At 59.0% G+C, this 19,284-nt stretch overlaps 1 long non-coding RNA gene across 1 annotated transcript; it reads right to left on the reverse strand.

Annotated features, from left to right (window-relative positions):
- Positions 1-9,977: 9,977 nt before the first annotated feature.
- Positions 9,978-17,398, reverse strand: LOC142830274 (uncharacterized). Its single transcript, XR_012905422.1, has 3 exons — positions 16,990-17,398; positions 10,661-10,937; positions 9,978-10,075 (listed from the first exon to the last, which is right to left on the reverse strand). It is a non-coding gene; the product is annotated as an uncharacterized LOC142830274 (long non-coding RNA).
- Between the last annotated feature and the right edge of the window lie 1,886 nt (positions 17,399-19,284).

The raw sequence follows: 19,284 nt of genomic DNA on the forward strand, positions 1-19,284 counted from the left end.
AGGGGTCTGAGTCCTGGGGGAGGCATGTCGGTTGTATCTGTGGTGTCGCAGGACAAAGCCTCACCCATCCCTCTGCCTGCCGTGCACACCTCAGTGCACAACACCGGTCTGGGGGCCGACAGCCCTCTTGGTTTCCTTCTGATCTGTGGATGAATGTCACTAGAACAGGCATCATGCAGGGGTCCCTCTCCCACGGGGCCACCTGCTTTCGCACAGGGGGAGGGGAATAAGCAGGCTGCTTGGTTTACAAGTGTTTCCTCTGGCTCTGCTGTGGGGACCCACTGGATACTTCTCTGAGCAAGGGGCACCCCCTGCTCTGATCCACCTTGCCATGGGCTGGTACCTCTCCTGCTTGCACTGACTCAGCCAGGAGCTCCAGTGTCCTGCTTAGATAGAGGTTGCAAGCTCCCAAGGGCAGGGCCACAGGCTTGAACGGCTCCACCAGCAGGTGTTCCCCGTGCCCCTGGCATGGGGCTGAGCAAGGAATGTGCCGGGTCACTGGCCCCTGCTGCTTCGTTACTGCCCCACCACCACTCCACGGGCTTCCTGCTTCACTATGGCTGGCCCGAGAGAGTGGCCGTGTCCTTCCGCCCGGCGCTGGCTGCATTTTGCACGTGTGCGTGGTCACAGTTCTCCCCCCTCCTCCCCAAGAGCCTCTCACTCCCCGATGGGTAGAGGCAGTGAGGGCAGGGCCCTGACCAGGCTGCCATCTCACCTGGCTGGGAGGGGAGCACCTCCTACTCTGCCTCCTCCTGCCGCCACCTCAGTCCCAGCACCACTGCCAGGCAAAATCAGCCACCATGGCTGCACCGCTGCAAACATCCAGCTTCAGCTCTGGCAGCTGCCACTTCCTGGCAGCCAGCGGTTCATGGGCTGGCACCGGTCCATGGACCTCCAGTTGGGAGCCACAGGCCTATGTGAATCTATCGTAAGGTGGGTGCAGAACTGGCTGGAATACTATAAATGGGGGTCTTGCAGGATTTGTCCTTGTGACATAGTGGGGGGTACCTTGCTGGTTGCTATGCTGGCTGGTGGGCTGTGGGTGACCTCCACTGGCTGCTGGCTGTAGCACGGCCCAGCAGGGCAGGGGATGAGTCATTATGCAAGGGGGCTCCAAACCTGTCCGACCAGTTACCTCCCAGGGAGCTGAACAAAGGAAGGAGGGCAAGGTCAGCCCTGGCTGGAAGGGACAGGGAGTTTTTCTGGCTGGGATCATGGAGGAGGCAGCCTAGGGAAGGGGCTGGAATTTAGGGGCCCAATCTCCCCCATATCAAGGGGGGCTGAGGCATCCTAGGCCAGCCCTGTAACCAGATTCCATCTGTGCTGGGCTGTATCCTGGAGAAGCAATAAACTCCCCCTGTTCTACTGGCTGGTGGAGTCTGTCCGTGCCACTACGGGGATGCAGGAGGCATGGAACCCCAATGCGCTGTCACAGTCCTGAGTCCATTTTTGCTCAATATCTTCACCAGTAACTTAGATAATGGCCTAGAGAGCACTGATAAAGTTTGCAACTGATCTCAAACTGGGAGGGGTGGCGAGTGCTTTGGAGAATGGGTCATCATTCAAAATGATCTGGGCAAACTGGAGGAAGGGTCTGAGGTAAACAGGATGAAGTTTAATAAACATACATAAGAATGGCCATACTGGGTCAGACCAAAGGTCCATCTAGCCCAGTATCCTGTCTGCCGACAGTGGCCAGCACCAGGTGCCCCAGAGAGGGTGGACCGAAGACAATGATCAAGTGATTTGTCTCCTGCCATCCCTCTCCAGCCTCTGACAAACAGAGGCCAAGGACACCATTTTATCTCCTGGCTAATAGCCTTTTATGGACCTAACCTCCATGAAATTATCTAGCTTCTCTTTAAACTCTATTATAGTCCTAGCCTTCACCGCCTCCTCTGGCAAGGAGTTCCACAGGTTGACTACACGCTGTGTGAAGAAGAACTTTCTTTTATTCGTTTTAAACCTGCTACCCATTAATTTCATTTGGTGTCCTCTAGTTCTTCTATTATGGGAACTAATAAATAACTTTTCTTTATCCACCCTCTCCACACCACTCATGATTTTATAGACCTCTATCATATCCCCCCTCAGTCTCCTCCTTTCTAAACTGAAAAGTCCCAGTTGCTTTAACCTCTCCTCATATGGGACCCGTTCCAAACCCCTAATCATTTTAGTTGCCCTTTTCTGAACCCTTTCCAAGGCCAAAATATTTTTTTTTGAGGTGAGGAGACCACATCTGTACACAGTATTCAAGATGTGGGTGTACCATAGTTTTATACAGGGGCATAGTTTTAATAAGGACAAATGCAAAGTGCTCCACTTAGGGAGGAACAATCCGTCTCTCTCACACAGAACGGGAAGCCACTGTCTAGGAAGGAGTCCTGCAGAAAGGGATCTAGGGGTCAGAGTGGCCTACAGACTAAATGTAGGTCAACAGTGTGACATAGCAAACATGACTCTGGGCTGCACGAACAGGAGTGCTGTGAGCAAGACACGAGAAGTCGTTCTTCCGCTCTACTCTGTGCTGATTAGGCCTCAGTTGGAGTATTGTGTCCAGTTCTGGGCACCACATTTCAAGAAAGATGTAGAGAAATTGGAGACAGTCTGGAGGACAGCAACAGAAATCATTAGAGTGTGAGAAAACATGGCTTATGAGACATAGATTATTTTGCCCAGAAAAAAAGAAGCGGGTAGGGGTGATAAATTCTCCTACCCTCAGTGGTTACAAAGAACAAGAAGCAATGGGCTTAAACTGCAGCAAGGGAGGTTGAGGTTGGACATTAGGAAAAACTTCCTGCCTGTCCGGGTGGTGAAACACTGGAATAAATTGCTGGGGTAGAAACAAACCCGTCAGGGAGGATTTAGGGGAGACTCAGGCTCTGTCTACCCTGGACATTAGACTGGCAGCTTGAATGCTGTAAAGGCTCCCATGTAGCTGCTCTATACCAGTGGGGGAGAGCTCTCCACTTGGCACAGCTAAACCACCCCCAGTGGGCGGGAGAGCATCTCTCACTGCCAGTGCTCTGCTTACTGGCACTTTGGGATGAAACTTGTGTGGGGGTGGGGGGCTTAGCCAATGCTGGGGCTCTGTCCATTTCCTACGTGCTGAGCCTGAGAGGGGCGGGAGCCAGCACAGATCCCAAACCGTACTCGGGCTCTGGCATCGACACTCCTGCGCAAACTGGCTGCCGAGGCCCAGCTGTGTGGTTAGCGGCCGCCCTGAGGCCTGGCAGATTCGAACTAGCAGCAGGATGTTTAGGCAACTGCTTTCAGCTGCCTCCTTGGCAGGAGTGGCCTGAGGCGGCAGCTGGCACCCAACACATGATTGGCGCCCGCGCCTGCACGGCCGTCAATAGACCGAACTCATCGTTGGGTGCCCCGGGCGCCCTGGGCAACGGCTGAGTCTGCCTATAGTCAGAGGCCACCCCTGCTCCTTGGGCCCAGGCCCAGGGCCGTGCTGCGTAATCCGCTGCCCAGCTGTCTGAGCCAGACTCTTGTTGGCCCGTGGGAGAGGCCTGGGAAGAGAAGAGATGAAGTGGGGAAGGACAAGGACATGTGGGAGGCAAGAGGAAGCACAACCACACCTGCCAGGTGTTGGCTGGGGTTCAGCCACAGCCACTGGGGTGTCAGTGGGGTCCCTCTCTTGGCCCGTCTGGCTGGGGCCCCCTCAGGTTACTAGGCCTGATCCGAAGGAACCTTCCCGGGCCCTGGGATGCCGTATGGGTTCACCCACAGCGAGCCCCGAATTACGGCGTATTCATGGGCCCTTGAGTTGGGGGTGGTGGGAAGGAGAGCTGGTTTTTCAGGAGCATCTGCAGCTAGTCGCTCTCCAAGGTCTGCTGGGCTCTGCGGTGCCCTCTAGTGGCTGTTGTTGGCCAATGCGACATCCCCTGCATTGAATGCGACATCCCCTGCATTAAAAATACCTCAGAGAACCAAAAAAGTGCCACCATGGCTTAACAGCCAAGTAAAAGAATCAGTGAGAGATAAAAAGGCATTGTTTAAAAAGTGGAAGTCAAATCCTAGTGAGGAAAATAGAGAGGAGCATTCACTCCGTCAAATTAAATGTAAAAATATAAGAAAAGCCAAAAAGGAGTTTGAAGAGCAGCTAGCCAAAACCTCAAAAAAGTAAAAGCAAAATGCTTCTTAAGTACATCAGAAGCAGGAAGCCAGCAACAACTAGGGCCCCTGGATGAGTGAGATGCTAACGGAGCACTCAAAAATAATAAAGTCATTCCGAAGAAGCTGAATGAATTCTTTGCTTCCGTCCTCACGGTGGGGGATATTGGGGAGATTCCCAAGCCTGAGCCATTCTTTTTAGGTGACAAATCCGAGGAATTGTCCCACATTCAAGTGTCATTGGAGGAGGTTTGGGACAAATTGATAAACGTAACAGTGACAAGTCACTAGGACCGGATGGCAGCCACCCGAGAGATCTGAAAGAACTCCAGTGGGAAATTGTGGAATTATTAACTGTGGTTTGTAACCTGTCCTTTCAATCAGCTTCTGTAGCTAATGATTGTCTTTCCACCCCATGGGTGCAGTGGGGGCCCTGATCCAGGGGCTGGGTGCCCTTTGTGCCCAGGCTGGTACAGCCTTCGCCTGAGGGCCTGGGTCTCCAGCTCATGCTTAGCTTGGGTATCCCTGGTTCCACCTCTGGGCTGGCCAAGAGAGATAGCGGCTCCCTGGGGTAATAACCATGTGTGATGGCGCGTCGGGTCCCCCCCGACCCTGCAGCCCATCTACAGCAAGATGAGACTCCGCCAGCCAGTAGAATAGGGAGGGTTTATCGCTTCTCCAGGATACAGCCCAGCCTAGGCACCATGTGGGCATAGGAGTCGGGGGCTGGCAGCCTTAGACCCCTTGGGGCAGGGGTGCACAGGACTCTGAACCCCAAGAACTCTGCTTAGTCTGTTCCCTTCATGTTTTCCCAGACAAGACTGCCCTTTCTCCAAGCCACCCCCTCCCTTTGTTCAGACCCCATCCCTGCTCAGGTGAGAACCGGTTGGGCCATGGTCTACCTGACATGAGGTCTCTCAGGGCGACCTCTGCTGGGCAGAGTTACAGACACAGGCCAGTAGGGGTCACCCACAGCCCAAGCCTAGCGACCAGTGAGTGCCCAGCCAGAGTGCACCGCACGCCACTACCTCACACCATGTGTCCGGCTCGGAGCCCGGGCCATGCTGCCCTCCCCTCTGCTGGGGGAGACTCCTTTGCTTCCCCATGCTGCAGCCCAACTCGCCCTGCCCTGCCCTGGGCCTCAAAGCTCAGCTGGGGCTGCTCCTGGAGCCCTCCTCTGCAGTTGGTGTCGGCCCAGCTTAGCGCCCTGAGCATGATGGGAGCAGGTGCTGGCCCTGGGCCGTGTTCCCCATTGTGCTGCGGGGAGAGAAAAGCAGATCAGAGAGCAGCCAGTTTCATCCCCGCCCAGGACAGAATGGTCCCGAAGATCCCCCTGCAGGCCTGGCACAGGTAGCTCCCTACAGTCACCCCTCTGCTCCTCACAGGCCTGGGGTGGGGCAGCCCCGAGGATTCCCCTTCCCCCACAGGCATAGGATGAGTTGCTGGGATGATTTAGCTGGGGTTGGTCCTTCCTCTGCCTCGCCCACAGGCAAACTCTCCGGGGCAGGGCTCCTGCGATCCAGCGACGTGTGATCTGCAGTTCGGGGCATCCCAGGGAGCTGTGCACACGTGTCCGTCGTCCCCCACGCTCTTCTCCCAAGGGGGCTGAGTCTGCACAGCACCATGGCGGGACCCCTGCCAAGCTGGGGGGAGGGGCCACATTCCAGATTCTGCACCCCCCCCGGCCGGAGGGCATTGGTCCCACTGGGGTTGGGCTCTCTGTGCCTCTGGGAGCAGGGAGGGGGGAGGAGCCACTGCTGGCATTCCCCCTAGTGGGCTTTCTGTCTGTCGTGTTACCTGCCCCAGGCTAGAAGAATAAGAGGTTCTCTGGCCTGTGTGGGGCAGGAATCCAAGGGAGCGAGTCACAATAGACCCCTCTGGCCTGGACAGCTGTGGGCTGGTACCTTCAGGACAAACACAAGACAAACACATGTCATGCAACATGGGGCTGACCTGCGGAACTCTCTGCTGCAGGAGTGCAGGGAGAGCAGCACTTGCCGTGGAGCAGCGAGTAGCCCTGTATGACCCTGAGAGCTCTGTAGTGATCAGGGGCCTCAAAATCCACCCCATTGGGATGCAAGCTGAGTGGCTGGGGGGATGCTGGGGAGGAATCATAGAATCATAGAATACTAGGACTGGACAGGACCTCGAGAGTCATCGAGTCCAGTCCCCGGCCCTCATGGCAGGACCAAGTACTGTCTAGACCATCCCTGACAGACATTTATCTAACCTACTCTTAAATATCTCCAGAGATGGGGATTCCACAACCTCCCTGGGCAATTTATTCCTGTGTTTCACCACCCTGACAGTTAGGAACTTTCCCCTAATGTCCAACCTAAACCTCCCCTGCTGCAGTTGAAGCCCCTTGCTTCTTGTTCTATCCTCAGAGGCCAAGATGAACAAGTTTTCTCCCTCCTCCTTGTAACACCCTTTTAGATACCTGAAAACGGCTCTCATGTCCCCCCTCGATCTTCTCTTTTCTAAACTAAAGAAACCCAATTCATTCAGCCTTCCCTCACAGCTCATGTTCTCTAGACCTTTCATCATTCTTGTTGCTCTTCTCTGGCCCTTCTCCAATTTCTCCACACCACCCCGTGAATACCCCCACCCCGCGTAGGACAGGACACAGAGCTGGGAGCATGGGGAGTGGAGGGACCCGCTTTACCTGGAGGCAGCATGTGTGGGTAGGGCCCTTGGATTTCAGGTTTTATTGAACTTTCCCCAGGAGTTTATCTGTGCTTATTACCCCAACAACAAAACCAGGTGAACATCAGTGCAAAAAACTATTAATTTTCTGGGTAAATATTAGGATTTATATTGGTGGATGGCGGGGGAAGGGGAGTATTCAGTGTGGTTTGCTGCAGGACTCAGAACAGAGCTCCACCTCTGAGCCGAAGAAAAAAAAGTCTCTCGAGTCCCCAGGTAAAACTTTTCACAGTCGTAGACTTAGACCTATTGGCCTCTGACTATTTCCATGGAAATATTAGGCCCTGCCACTGGCAGTGCATGCACTCAGCTCCAGCCCTTTCTCCTGAAGACTCGGTGTGTTGTGAAGCGTGTTCTGCGACAGTTCCATTTCCTCCCATCGCCGTGTGTCCGCGCGTCAAGCCGGGATCTGCCCGCAGCTGAAATATGCACATGGCGGGTGGGAGATTGGTCAGGCCGTTCAGAGGCGACCACACTGCAGAGCCGGCGTGCGGGCCTGGCCGTTGATCATGTGTGGAGGAACACCAAGTCTTGCCGCAGATACACACAGACAACTGTGGTACCGTAACATGTCTGTCTCAGGCGAGGCAGTGGGGGTATTTCCCTAACAATGCAAGTTATTTTTATATATTTGAATGTTTCGGAAGTAGGACAATTAGAAAAGAGACACAAAATACTTTTTGTAAAATCTGGGATTTTTGATAAAAATGAGTTTAAATTGACAACGAAGGGGCTTACGGGCAGCCCCGGATGAATCCTGCTCCTTCCCTTAGACTTTCCAACCTCTGGGCCATGGTGGGCTTCAGCTGGGTTCTAGCGCGGTGATGGGCCAGTGACCCCCACTCTGCCCACCAGGTGGCACTGCGCCCCCAACAGTGTCTATGCGGCTCAGCCAGGGCTTTGCTGGGCTTAGGTAAAACCGGGAGTCTGGATTCTGGCCTTTCCTGAGTTCAGTCCTGAGTCTGCAAGACACTGTGCAAAGCCCTGGTGAGTGTCGTGCAGCTGTGGGTGCCCGTCACCCTGGTACCTGGACACCCAGCAGCCTGGCTCCATGGAGCTGGGAGACTGGAGCTGCGGTTTGCAAGCAGAAGGCCTGGATTTGCCGTGCATTTTGGCTGGGATCTTATGGAAACCTGTAGCCCGAGAAGTGGCTCCCTAAAGCAGGGAGCGTGCAAAGGAACGTCCCAATTGCACCCGATCACGTGCACAGTCCCCTTCAACCACTGTGCTGCACTGCCCTGGCCACGGGACTAGCTGGGTTTGCTGGGCCCAGCGTAGCCTGGGCCCTGCAAGCCAGCTCAGATAATTGAACGTGGCTCAATCAGTTCACCTGCATCCCTCAGATGGAGCCACAAACTCTTGTTCAGCATCAGGCTGGTCCAGGAACATGGCGTGTGCTCCACAGACTTTTCCTGTAACAACTCAGAGGTCGCCTAGCAACAGTCATGAAATCCCGTGTTGTGCCTTGTGGCTGCTTGAACTCAACAGCAATAGGGCAACCAGGACAACGCTTGCTCCCCTCTCACTTGACACAGTGGAGAATCTCTGTCAGCAGTGCAGGGCCTAAGACACACAGCTTTGATTGGCCTCAGTAGCAGGCAGCACATTCACAGGTTGCCCCAGCATATTCACAGAAGATTAGGGTTGGAAGAGCTCTCAGGAAGTCATCGAGTCCAGCCCCCTGCCCGAAGCAGGACCAACCCAACTCAATCAACCCAGCCAGGGCTTTGTCCAGCCGGGACTTAAACACCTCTAGGGATGGAGATTCCACTACTTCCCTAGGGAACCCAGCCCAGTGGCTCCCCCTTCCCCATTAGGGAAATAGTTTTTCCTAATGTCCAACCTAGACCTCTCCCCTGCAACTTGAGCCCATTGCTCCTCATTCTGCCATCTGCCACCACTGAGAACAGCCTCTCTCCAGCCTCTTTGGAACCCCCTTCAGGAAGTTCAAGGCTGCTCTCAAATCCCCCCTCCCTCTTCTCTTCTGCAGACTAAACAGACCCAATTCCCTCAGCCTCTCCTCATAGGTCATGTGCTCCAGCCCCCTAGCCATTTTGGTCACCCTCCGCTGGACCCTCTCTAACGTGTCCACGTCCTTTCTATAGTGGGGCCAGGGGGCAGAACTGGACACAATACTCCGGATTTGGCCTCACCAGAGCAGAATAAAGGGGAATAATCACTTCTCTGGATCTGCTGGCAATGCTCCTCCTAATGCTCCCTAATATGCCATTAGCCTTTTTGGCTACAAGGACACCCTGTTGACTCATCTCCAGCTTCTCATCCACTGTAACCCCCAGGTCCTTTTCTACAGAACTGCTACTTAGCCAGTCGGCCCCCAGCCTGTACCAATACTTGGGATTCTTCCATCCCAAGGGCAGGACTCTACACTTGTCCTTGTTGAACCTCATCAGATTTCTTTTGGCCCAATCCTCCCATTTGTCTAGGTCACTTTGGGCCCTATCCCTGCCCTCCAGCGTATCTACCTCTCCCCCCAGCTTAGTGTCCTCTGCAAACTTGCTGAGGGTGCAATCCATCCCCTCATCCAGGTGAACAAAATTGGCCCGAGAACTGATCCTTGGGGCCCTCTGCTAGAAACCGACCACCAACCAGATGCTGAGCTGTTGATCACTCCCCATTGGGCCTGACAGTCTAGCCAGCTTTCTGTCCACCTCACTGTCCATTTATCCAAGCCATGCTTCCTTAACTTGCTGGCAAGAATATTGTGGGCGACTGTATCAAAAGCCTTGCTAAAGTCAAGGTCTATCACATCCACCGACTTCCCCATATCCACAGAGCCAGTTACCTTATAGAAGGCAACCCGGATGATCAGGCAGGACTTGTCCATGCTGACTGTTCCTAAACACCTTCCTCTCCTCCAAGTGCTTCAAAGGGGTTTCCTTGAGAATCCCTCCAAGGTTCTCCAGGGATTGAGGGGAGGCTGACTGGTTTGTAGTTCCCTGGCTCCTCCACTTTCCTTTTTTTATGATGGGCACCAGGGGTGCGGCGAGGGTGTTACGCGCTCGGGGACAAAGGCAACATTTGCACCCCCCAATCAATTGTTACTATGAATCTGTTATTTATTTCTAAGTCAACAAAAATAAGAACGTAAATTTAAAAAAAGAACAAAATTGAAACGTTTCTGCTGTAAGCGTCCGTGTCCGTTGTCAATCTTGTGTCCTGTGGCTGCCGGTGTTGAACGCGTCCTGTTTACTTTGGGGAGGTTTCGCTGAAAGCTTTTCACGGTCGACTGTTGGAATAGAGACAAAATAGGAAATAATCATGAAAAAGTGACCAACAACAACATCACTTTTGGCAGCTACATTGGTGCCCCCCAGCATGGTGACCAGGGGGGCAACTTCCCCCCCCCGCCCCCCTTGCTACGCCACTGATGGGAACTGCAGGTGCCTCTTCCCAGCTGTCCTGGGCCTCTGGGTCAGTGCAGCGGCCCACACGCAGTGCTGGGGAGAACAGTGATGAACGGTGTCCACCCAGCAGCCCCGGGGTTCCTGGCAAGCCCTGCATTGATTTCAGGCCCTTACAGAGACACGGGGCCTCCTCCTCTCCACTGCTTCCCCACTGGGCTTCCCTTGTGCCCCGCGGCCTGGGGGCTGGGCTGGGCCCCGGAGCCATGAGATGAGGGCTGGTGGTTCGGTGTTTGCTCCTTGCCCGGTGGTAGCCGCCAGGGGCTCAGCTGTAGAGCAGGATCCCCACCCCCCGCCCCGTGCCCCAAACAAAACGACACCCCCAAAGGGCTGACCCCCTCAGACACGAGCCTTCAAGCCTGTGTCCTTGGCAACCAGAATCCGCCTGCCCCCCTTCGCCCCAAACTCACCTCTGCTTTCCTGCCCCTCCAAACCACTGAGCCTTCTGACTGTGAGGCTGCCTCCTGGTGGCCAGCCAGGGTTTAGCAGGGCTGCTGGCAGGCCCTTGAGACTGGAGTTTTCTTCTTTTCTAGGCCAGGTGCTGCCTGCGTAGGAAGAGCCTGGGGACGTGCCAGCACACCTCCCCTCAGGGCAGGGGACGCAGGCTCAGGGCCCCTTCTCGGCGCTGGACCGTCTGAGCAAGGGGCCAGATCCGGGCCAATGGGGAGGATGTATCCATGACGTCTCCTAGGAACCAGAGGAAGACCTGCCAAAGGCATCTCCCAGAGCCAAGCCAGTCTCACAACAGTCTCGACTGGTCCCCAGGATCCTGCCAGGCGCTGGGGGGACACGAGGGCGCTCCCTTATGTCCAGCCACCAAGCCGCTGCATCCAGCCTGGCCCCCAGGCTTGCATGCCAGGCGCATTCATGCCTGCGTCCAGCAATGTAACAGCAGCGTGACCCCGTGAGCTAGGACCTCAGGAACCTGGCTTTATCCTTGCTCTGCTATTGGCCAGCTGGCTGACCTTGAGCCAGTCATGTACCTGCACGTGCCTCAGTTTCCCCTCCTGCCCACTGCCTGTCTGGGTTATTGAGACAGTGAGCTCCCTGGGCAGGGGGTTTCCCCAGGTCCGTGAGTGTGTGAGGGTAACATTTGCTCACCCCGAGCCATTAGATGGGGAACTAAAAACACCCAAATGGCCTAATGGCCTTGCCCAAAGTGTGGGGGGGGGGAGACTCCTTAGCAGACATGCACTGGGCCACTGTAGCTGCCACATGACTGCTGGCACTGATCCAGAATAAGGGCTCAGACCTGGAGCACTTTGGGTCTGTCTACACTCCAGTAAAACCCGCACGGGGCGCGGCAGGAGGGTCTCCAAGTCCGGGGGCAGGCCGGAAACAGCTACACTGCAGAGTTCAGCCCCCTGCCCGAGCCCCGTGAGTCTGAGCCGAGTGACCGGGCTCTGCCGCTCTGCGCCACGGAGCTTCAGTGGGGCACCTGAGCCCACCCGCAGACGTGGCCTGCTCTGCCAAGGGCTGTGCACCTGGCCCCAGACGCTGGGCCTAGGCTCTGCTGGGCATTAGCGCCTGGCGGCCCCAGACTGGCGATTCCTAGACCGCCTTCAGAATCTGCCTCTGCATCAAGGCCGGTCCAGAGGGCTGGGAGGTGTGAGGGGGAAACAGGCCCAGGAAGCCCCCGCAAGGGCCTTGTGCATGCCAGCTGGGAGACTCAGTCCTGAGTTAGGGAGCCCCTGCAAATCCACGTCCACGGCCCTTCTCCGCCACACCCCAGTGGCACCCACCGGCCCCAGGTCAGTGGCATGGGAACATTTTAAAAGGGGGGTGCTGACCCCTGTCCCCCCCCCAGCAAAGCCCCAGCGTGAGGGGCCAGCAGCAGATGCCCCCAGCATAAGGGCTCAATCTGGGATGACAGCCAGGCTTGGGTCAGCAGCCAGATACCAAGCACATGGGGTTGGCAGCAGAGCCCCCGGTGCATGGGGCTGGTAGCTGGGACCCCTGGAGCTAGTCTGGGAGCCTAGGGGAGCTGCAGCATCCCCCACAGCCCTAGTTCCCATGCCTATGCCCTGGGTGGGATCAGGCCCCGTTGTGCCGGGCGCTGCACAGACCCAGCGAGGGACAGGCCCTGCCCGGCTGGGATCAGGCCCCGTTGTGCCAGGTGTTGCACAGACACAGCCAGGGACAGGCCCTGCCCGGCTGGGATCAGGCCCCGTTGTGCCGGGCGCTGCACAGACCCAGCGAGGGACAGGCCCTGCCCGGCTGGGATCAGGCCCCGTTGTGCCGGGCGCTGCACAGACCCAGCAAGGGACAGGCCCTGCCCGGCTGGGATCAGGCCCCGTTGTGCCAGGTGTTGCACAGACACAGCCAGGGACAGGCCCTGCCCGGCTGGGATTAGGCCCCGTTGTGCCGGGTGTTGCAGGGACCCAGCGAGGGACAGGCCCTGCCCGGCTGGGATTAGGCCCCGTTGTGCCGGGTGTTGCAGGGACCCAGCAAGGGACAGGCCCTGCCCAGCTGGGATCAGGCCCCGTTGTGCCGGGTGTTGCAGGGACCCAGCGAGGGACAGGCCCTGCCCGGCTGGGATCAGGCCCCGTTGTGCCGGGTGTTGCAGGGACCCAGCAAGGGACAGGCCCTGCCCGGCTGGGATCAGGCCCCGTTGTGCCGGGTGTTGCAGGGACCCAGCGAGGGACAGGCCCTGCCCAGCTGGGATCAGGCCCCGTTGTGCCGGGCGCTGCACAGACACAGCCAGGGACAGGCCCTGCCCGGCTGGGATCAGGCCCCGTTGTGCCGGGCGCTGCACAGACACAGCCAGGGACAGGCCCTGCCCGGCTGGGATCAGGCCCCGTTGTGCCGGGCGCTGCACAGACCCAGCGAGAGACAGGCCCTGCCCAGCTGGGATCAGGCCCTGTTGTGCTGGGCGCTGCACAGACCCAGCGAGGGACAGGCCCTGCCCGGCTGGGATCAGGCCCCGTTGTGCTGGGCGCTGCACAGACCCAGCGAGAGACAGGCCCTGCCCGGCTGGGATCAAGCCCCGTTGTGCTGGGCGCTGCACAGACCCAGCGAGAGACAGGCCCTGCCCGGCTGGGATCAGGCCCCATTGTGCCGGGCGCTGCACAGACACAGCGAGAGACAGGCCCTGCCCGGCTGGGGTCAGGCCCCGTTGTGCCGGGCGCTGCACAGACACAGCGAGAGACAGGCCCTGCCCGGCTGGGATCAAGCCCCGTTGTGCTGGGCGCTGCACAGACACAGCGAGAGACAGGCCCTGCCCGGCTGGGATCAGGCCCCGTTGTGCCGGGCGCTGCACAGACACAGCCAGGGACAGGCCCTGCCCGGCTGGGATCAGGCCCCGTTGTGCCGGGCGCTGCACAGACACAGCCAGGGACAGGCCCTGCCCGGCTGGGATTAGGCCCCGTTGTGCCGGGCGCTGCACAGACACAGCCAGGGACAGGCCCTGCCCGGCTGGGGTCAGGCCCCGTTGTGCCGGGCGCTGCACAGACACAGCCAGGGACAGGCCCTGCCCGGCTGGGATCAGGCCCCGTTGTGCCGGGCGCTGCACAGACACAGCCAGGGACAGGCCCTGCCCGGCTGGGGTCAGGCCCCGTTGTGCCGGGCGCTGCACAGACACAGCCAGGGACAGGCCCTGCCCGGCTGGGGTCAGGCATTGCACAGACACACAGATGGTTCTTCCTCCTGCTCCCAAGAGCCAGGAAGGCCCCTTATTGCAGGCTGGGGAGCTGACGCGGATGTTGAATGTCTAGGCCAAGGTCACAGCGGCTGTAGCCCGATCACCTGAGCTCCAGCCCAGGGCCAGCCCCACGGGACCCGCTCCCACCGCTCTATGGGGCCCGCAGCTCCCCACGCCTTGCTGCACCCGCTGGGTGTGAGCAGAACCTGCCGCCCCAGGCTGCTGCTCCCGCCGGGCCCTTGGCGGCACAAAGGGGCCTTGTTTTGTCTGGCTCTTATCAGGGGACCTGCCAGCAGCTCCTTCAGCATGGGCCTTAGTGTGCCAGGGAGTCAGCGCAGGTGGGGACCGGCCGCGGCACCGGGCTGGGAGTGCAAACAACAGGCCAGCTGGGCAGGGGGGAGTGAGTCGGAGATAAGCGAGAAATGCAAAATATGACAGCGACGAGCCGGGGAACGTGCCCTCTGGGGCCGTGGGAACAAACCTCCCCGCCCAGCACCTCCAGCCAGCCCCTGCCCCAGGAGAGAGGCACTGGCAGGCCTGTACCTGGCCCGGCCACCCCCTGGGTTCGGAGGAGAACCCCAGAGTGCAAGGGACCCCCAGCTGTTGGGGTGGGGACACAGCTGCTGCCCTGGGCCGGGGGGTGGGGTACGGAGCAGTCGCACCCCTCGCCCGCACGTTGGTCTGTTGAGCTGGGCTGAACCAGAGCAGAGTCCCCTGATACCGGCCGCAGGGCGCACCCCAAGCAGACAGGGAGGGAGGGGCCAGTCTGCGGCCACAAAACAGCTCAGAAGTGCCACGTGCAGCATCAGCACCACCCCCTAGCGTGGCCCCCGGACACGGGAATTGAGGCTGGCTCAGGGGGTGCACAAGCCAAATCCTAGAATACTAGGACGGGAAGGGACCTCGAGAGTCATCGAGTCCAGTCCCCTGCCCTCATGGCAGGACCAAGTACTGTCTAGACCATCCCTGAGAGACATTTCTCTAACCTGCTCTTAAATATCTCCAGAGATGGGGATTCCACAGCCTCCCTGGGCAATTTATTCCAGGGTTTAACCACGCTGACAGTTAGGAACTTTCCCCTAATGTCCAACCTAAACCTCCCCTGCTGCAGTTTAAGCCCATTGCTTCTTGTTCTATCCTCAGAGGCCAAGATGAGCAAGTTTTCTCCCTTCTCCTTGTGACACCCTTTTAGATACCTGAAAACGGCTCTCATGTCCCCCCTCGATCTTCTCTTTTCCAAACTAAACAAACCCAGTTCCTTCAGCCTCCCTCCTAGCTCCTGTTCTCTAGAGCTTTCATCATTCTGGTTGCTCTTTTCTGGACAGTCTCCAATTTCTCCACATCTTTCTTGAGACGCGGTGCCCAGAACTGGACACAAGACTCCAACTGAGGCCTGACCAGCCCAGAGTAGAGCTTTGGCCTGACCCGTGGGCCAGTGGGCCGCTAGGTGGCGCCCTTGTCTTTCTTGTGCTCCCCCCCCTCCCCCCCCCCCCTTGGCCCACTGTCCCGCGGCTGGCTGGATTGTCTCAGACCCCGGGGGGGGGGGGGGGTCAGCGCGCCCCTTGCCAGGATAAACAGACCCACGGGCCGGGATCAGCGGTCGGCGGCCCATGAAAGCCTGCAGCCCCCGCCCGGGGAGTGGGGGCGCCTGCTCCGCTGCCGCTTTGAAGGCAGAGCCCCAGGCTCCCAGCAGCGCCCGGCCCTCCCTCCCCTTCCCCTCCCCGCTCCAGCCCTTGGGACTCAGGCACAGAAATTAGAGGCTGGAAAAAGCCCCCCCCAGCACTGGCTGTTGGGAAAGGCAACCTCAGCCCCTCCCCCAGGCCTTGCCCTGGGAAAACAGGGCGGTGAAAGTAGAACCGTGTCAATGGTTATCGGTTCACATTCGTGGTTACACGTGGGCTCCCGCCTGCGCCTGGGGAGTTGGCTGGGCCCCCGCTGCAGGTGCAAGTATCAGAGGCAGCAATGCGGGGCTGCAAGTGGGAGCCAGTGCGTGCTGGGGTTAAAAGCCTCCCGGAGCCCACTGGTTCCCAGAGAGCCGGCTGCCGCCCCAGCTGGTAACTCTGTAACCAGCCAGCTTTGAGCACAGGCAGGGCTGCAGTTCCAGCCCTTCTGGCTGGGAAAAACCCTGCCAACCCCTCAGCATCTGCCGGAGCCTGTGGCCACAGCTCTGAGAGGGGAACTGACACAGCGGCACTGCCCGAGTCTGCAGGCAGCCGGAGCCAGTAGCTCCTAGAATCTCCTCTGCTGGGCCCAATGGGTGTTAACACTGAAACCTAGCGATGACAATTTCAATTCCGACGTTGTTAACTATTTAAACGCCAGTCCTTTCGGCAGATGCACCCTATTAGCAGACCTGCTCCCCACCAGCCCCACAACCTGCATCGTCTTTTGCCTACAACTGTGCAGAGTCTCAGATGCTGCCAAACCAGAGGATTTGGACAGAGTGGGGTGGCACAAGCTACCCCCCTGTAGATTTCACAATGTCCTGGCCACAGCCCCCCTGCTGTTCCCATCCTGGGATCCCCATCTGCCCATGCCCAGTTCTGCTGGTGCCCCTCAATTCTCACCAACAGCCTCCACTTCCTTATTACTGCAGTTCTGGGCTCCCCGCACAGCTCTGCTGAGGCTCAGCTGCCCCATTCGCTGCACACGGTCCAGCCTGCACCCTGCAGGAGGCAGGTTCTCGCATAGCAATACGGAGCAAGGCACATAACATCAGGATGGCAGTGCGCGGGTGCAAGGGGCAGAGTTAAGGTTAAGGATGCCATGGCAGCTTTGAGAGCTCTTGACTTCGGAGAGCTCCATGAGGTTCAAGTGATCTGGGCAGGCGGGCTGAAAATCAGGTTGATAATGGGACGGGAGCTTCAACCACCTCCCTATCGAGACAGCGCGGGAGGGGCCTGTCAGCGTGGCTCCCCCAGACTGAGGTCGGTGCTAACCTGTGGAACTGTGGGACCCAAACACCCCACTGGCTGTTCCCATCACCTGGACAGCGAGCTTGTCTCTGTGCCACTCAGAGGCAAAAAGTCCTCCCCAAGGAACCCTTTGCCCCGGTCACATAACCCCCGCTCCAGCTCCAGGACACCCTACTCCGCCCACCTCCAGTCCAGGGGGCGATTCTGCTCTGCGACCCAGAGATCTGTCCAGCGGTGCACAAACCCTGAGGCGGCCATTGCTCGAATCCGGGGACGTTGCAGGCAACATCCGAAGCAGCCCCGGAGAAGGCCAGGGCGACTCCCCCGCTCAGCACATCCTGTGTATGCAGGAGAAATGCTGGATGACCTCAGCCATGCTACATGCAGCCACCCGCCGGAGCCGGGGAAGCAGGAGGCTGCGGAGGGAGCAGGGTGGCGATTGCCCGGCCCTTGAGGCGCCGCACAGGTGGGGCTAGGCAGGGCCTCGTGGCTTGTGCTGAGGTCGGGAGGTGAGTTTTGGGGCTCACCTGTGAGACAGCCACGTGGGCGCAGCGCCTAGCGCCTCCCTCCCCGCAGCACAGCGCCCCCTATGCCGCACGGGGAGACTGCAGCCAGCATGCTCTACCGGGCCCCCGGCTCAGCGTCCCCTCCCATCACACACGTCAGCCCTGCCCCTGGAAGGAGAGCGCCCCCTACTGCGTTACCCATTCCTCTCCCTGCAGCGCAGCACCCCTAGTGGGGTAAAGCTGCCTGGGACATTGTCCCCCCCCAAAAAAAATGTTGAGATTGTTAAAAAAATGTTTCGGGCTGCGGCCACCAAAACCCCAAAAGTTTTTGCTGAAAATTGGGGGGGAGGGGAGTTCAGCTGAATTAGGGGGCGGTTCGGCTGCATGTTGTTTTCTGACAAATCGAGAATTAGGGAGAACCCCATTTTGGGGCCAACCGCCGCGGCTGCACCCCTCGCAGCTGCCGCAGGCCCGCACGGCAGCACAGGTCCGGGCCCGCTGCGCAGGTGAGCGGGGGAATCCTGCGGCTGCTCTGGGTCCACCCTCCGGAGGGCGCTGGTGACTCAGGCTGCGGTGCCCAGGCCACGTCGGCGCAAGACCTTAGGGGAGATTTTCATAAGCGGGGGGACTCGAGCGCCGAACGTGATTTGCCAAAGCGCTGAGCGCCCCGCAGCCCCCGGTGCGTGGCGGGACGGGGGTCACCTGGCTCCGGGGCACCCGCCCGCCCGCGGAAGAGCCTAGGCTGAAGGGTTGCTGCCCCATTCTCTCTGCCCCCGAGGTAGATAGGCAGCAGCGGGACTGGCCCAGCCCTGCCCGCTCCGGTGAGCCAGGCTCGGGCTGTGTCTGCAGAACCAGGGGCCAGGCCTGTCTCCGGCGGGCGAGAGGGTCTCTGTTGATTGATGCCCCGCACTTGTCTCCCCAGGCCTGGCACAGCTTGCAATAAAGAGGGAGTGATTTATGGCCCCCTTTCAGCGGGAAGGAATGTTCCCCGGGGCGTCCCACCACATCGCCCCCCTTCCCCGCCTCATTGCCTCCATGAGCTCAGCAGCCAGGGGAGGCTGAGGGGGGACCCCGTTTTCCCAGCCAGGTGCCATCGCCCAGCCGGAGTTACCCCGGGAGCCGCTCCCCAACCCCACTGGGGATCATCATGCTGGTCCCGGAGCATGCTGGGAAAACATGGTGGGCTCCCCCCCAGCGCCCTAGCTGGCAGCGTGCAGAGCAGCAGCACGTGGTAGGGCGCCTGTGGACTGGGGACCGCACAGCTGCCACATGCAGCCACGGCCACTGGCAGGCGTCCTGGTTGTGCGACGCGTGGGCATCTCTCTAGCCACTGGATGGAGCAGGAGGTCCCTGCCCCCCCTCTGGCACTCCCCCTCAGGGGAAGGAGATGGGTGGGCGGAACGGGAGCTCCCCGGCTCCGAAGGCTAACGAGTCAGGACAGAGGGGCATAAGCGAGGGGGCAGAGCAGGCGCCGCCCCGCCAGGCTCCCAGCTGCTAATGAAGATAAAGTGCCGAGTTCCTTTTCTTCGCCCAGTGAACCCTCCTGGCTAAGGGAGGAAAAATGCTTTCAAGTGTCCTCAGCTAGAACAGGGCCTGGGAGGCAGAGATTCCAGCTGCATGAGCTAGGCCTGGCAGACACTTAGCTCCCCCCCCCCCCGCAGGTGTGTGCACACCCACACGTCGCACAAAGGGCACACGCAGGTGAGAGAGAAGACACAGACGGCCACACCCGCCGTACAAAACAGACCCACGGCGCACAATCAGCCTGCCCCCCAAAACACAGAGTGCGTGTGCAGACACGCCCCCCATGCCCCTGGACAGCGGCGTGGCACGGCCACTTTGGGTAGGTAAATTAACATCCCGGCCCGCCTGCCTGCAGACAGACGGCTCATTGTGAGCGCCGGGGCCCCTCTTGCTCATGCATACGGATCCGCTCCGTCGAGCCTGGGAGGGACCGAAACCAGCTGGGTAAT

The sequence above is a fragment of the Pelodiscus sinensis genome, chromosome 7 (genome assembly GCF_049634645.1).
Source record: "Pelodiscus sinensis isolate JC-2024 chromosome 7, ASM4963464v1, whole genome shotgun sequence".
In the NCBI taxonomy this organism is placed as follows: Eukaryota; Metazoa; Chordata; order Testudines; family Trionychidae; genus Pelodiscus; species Pelodiscus sinensis.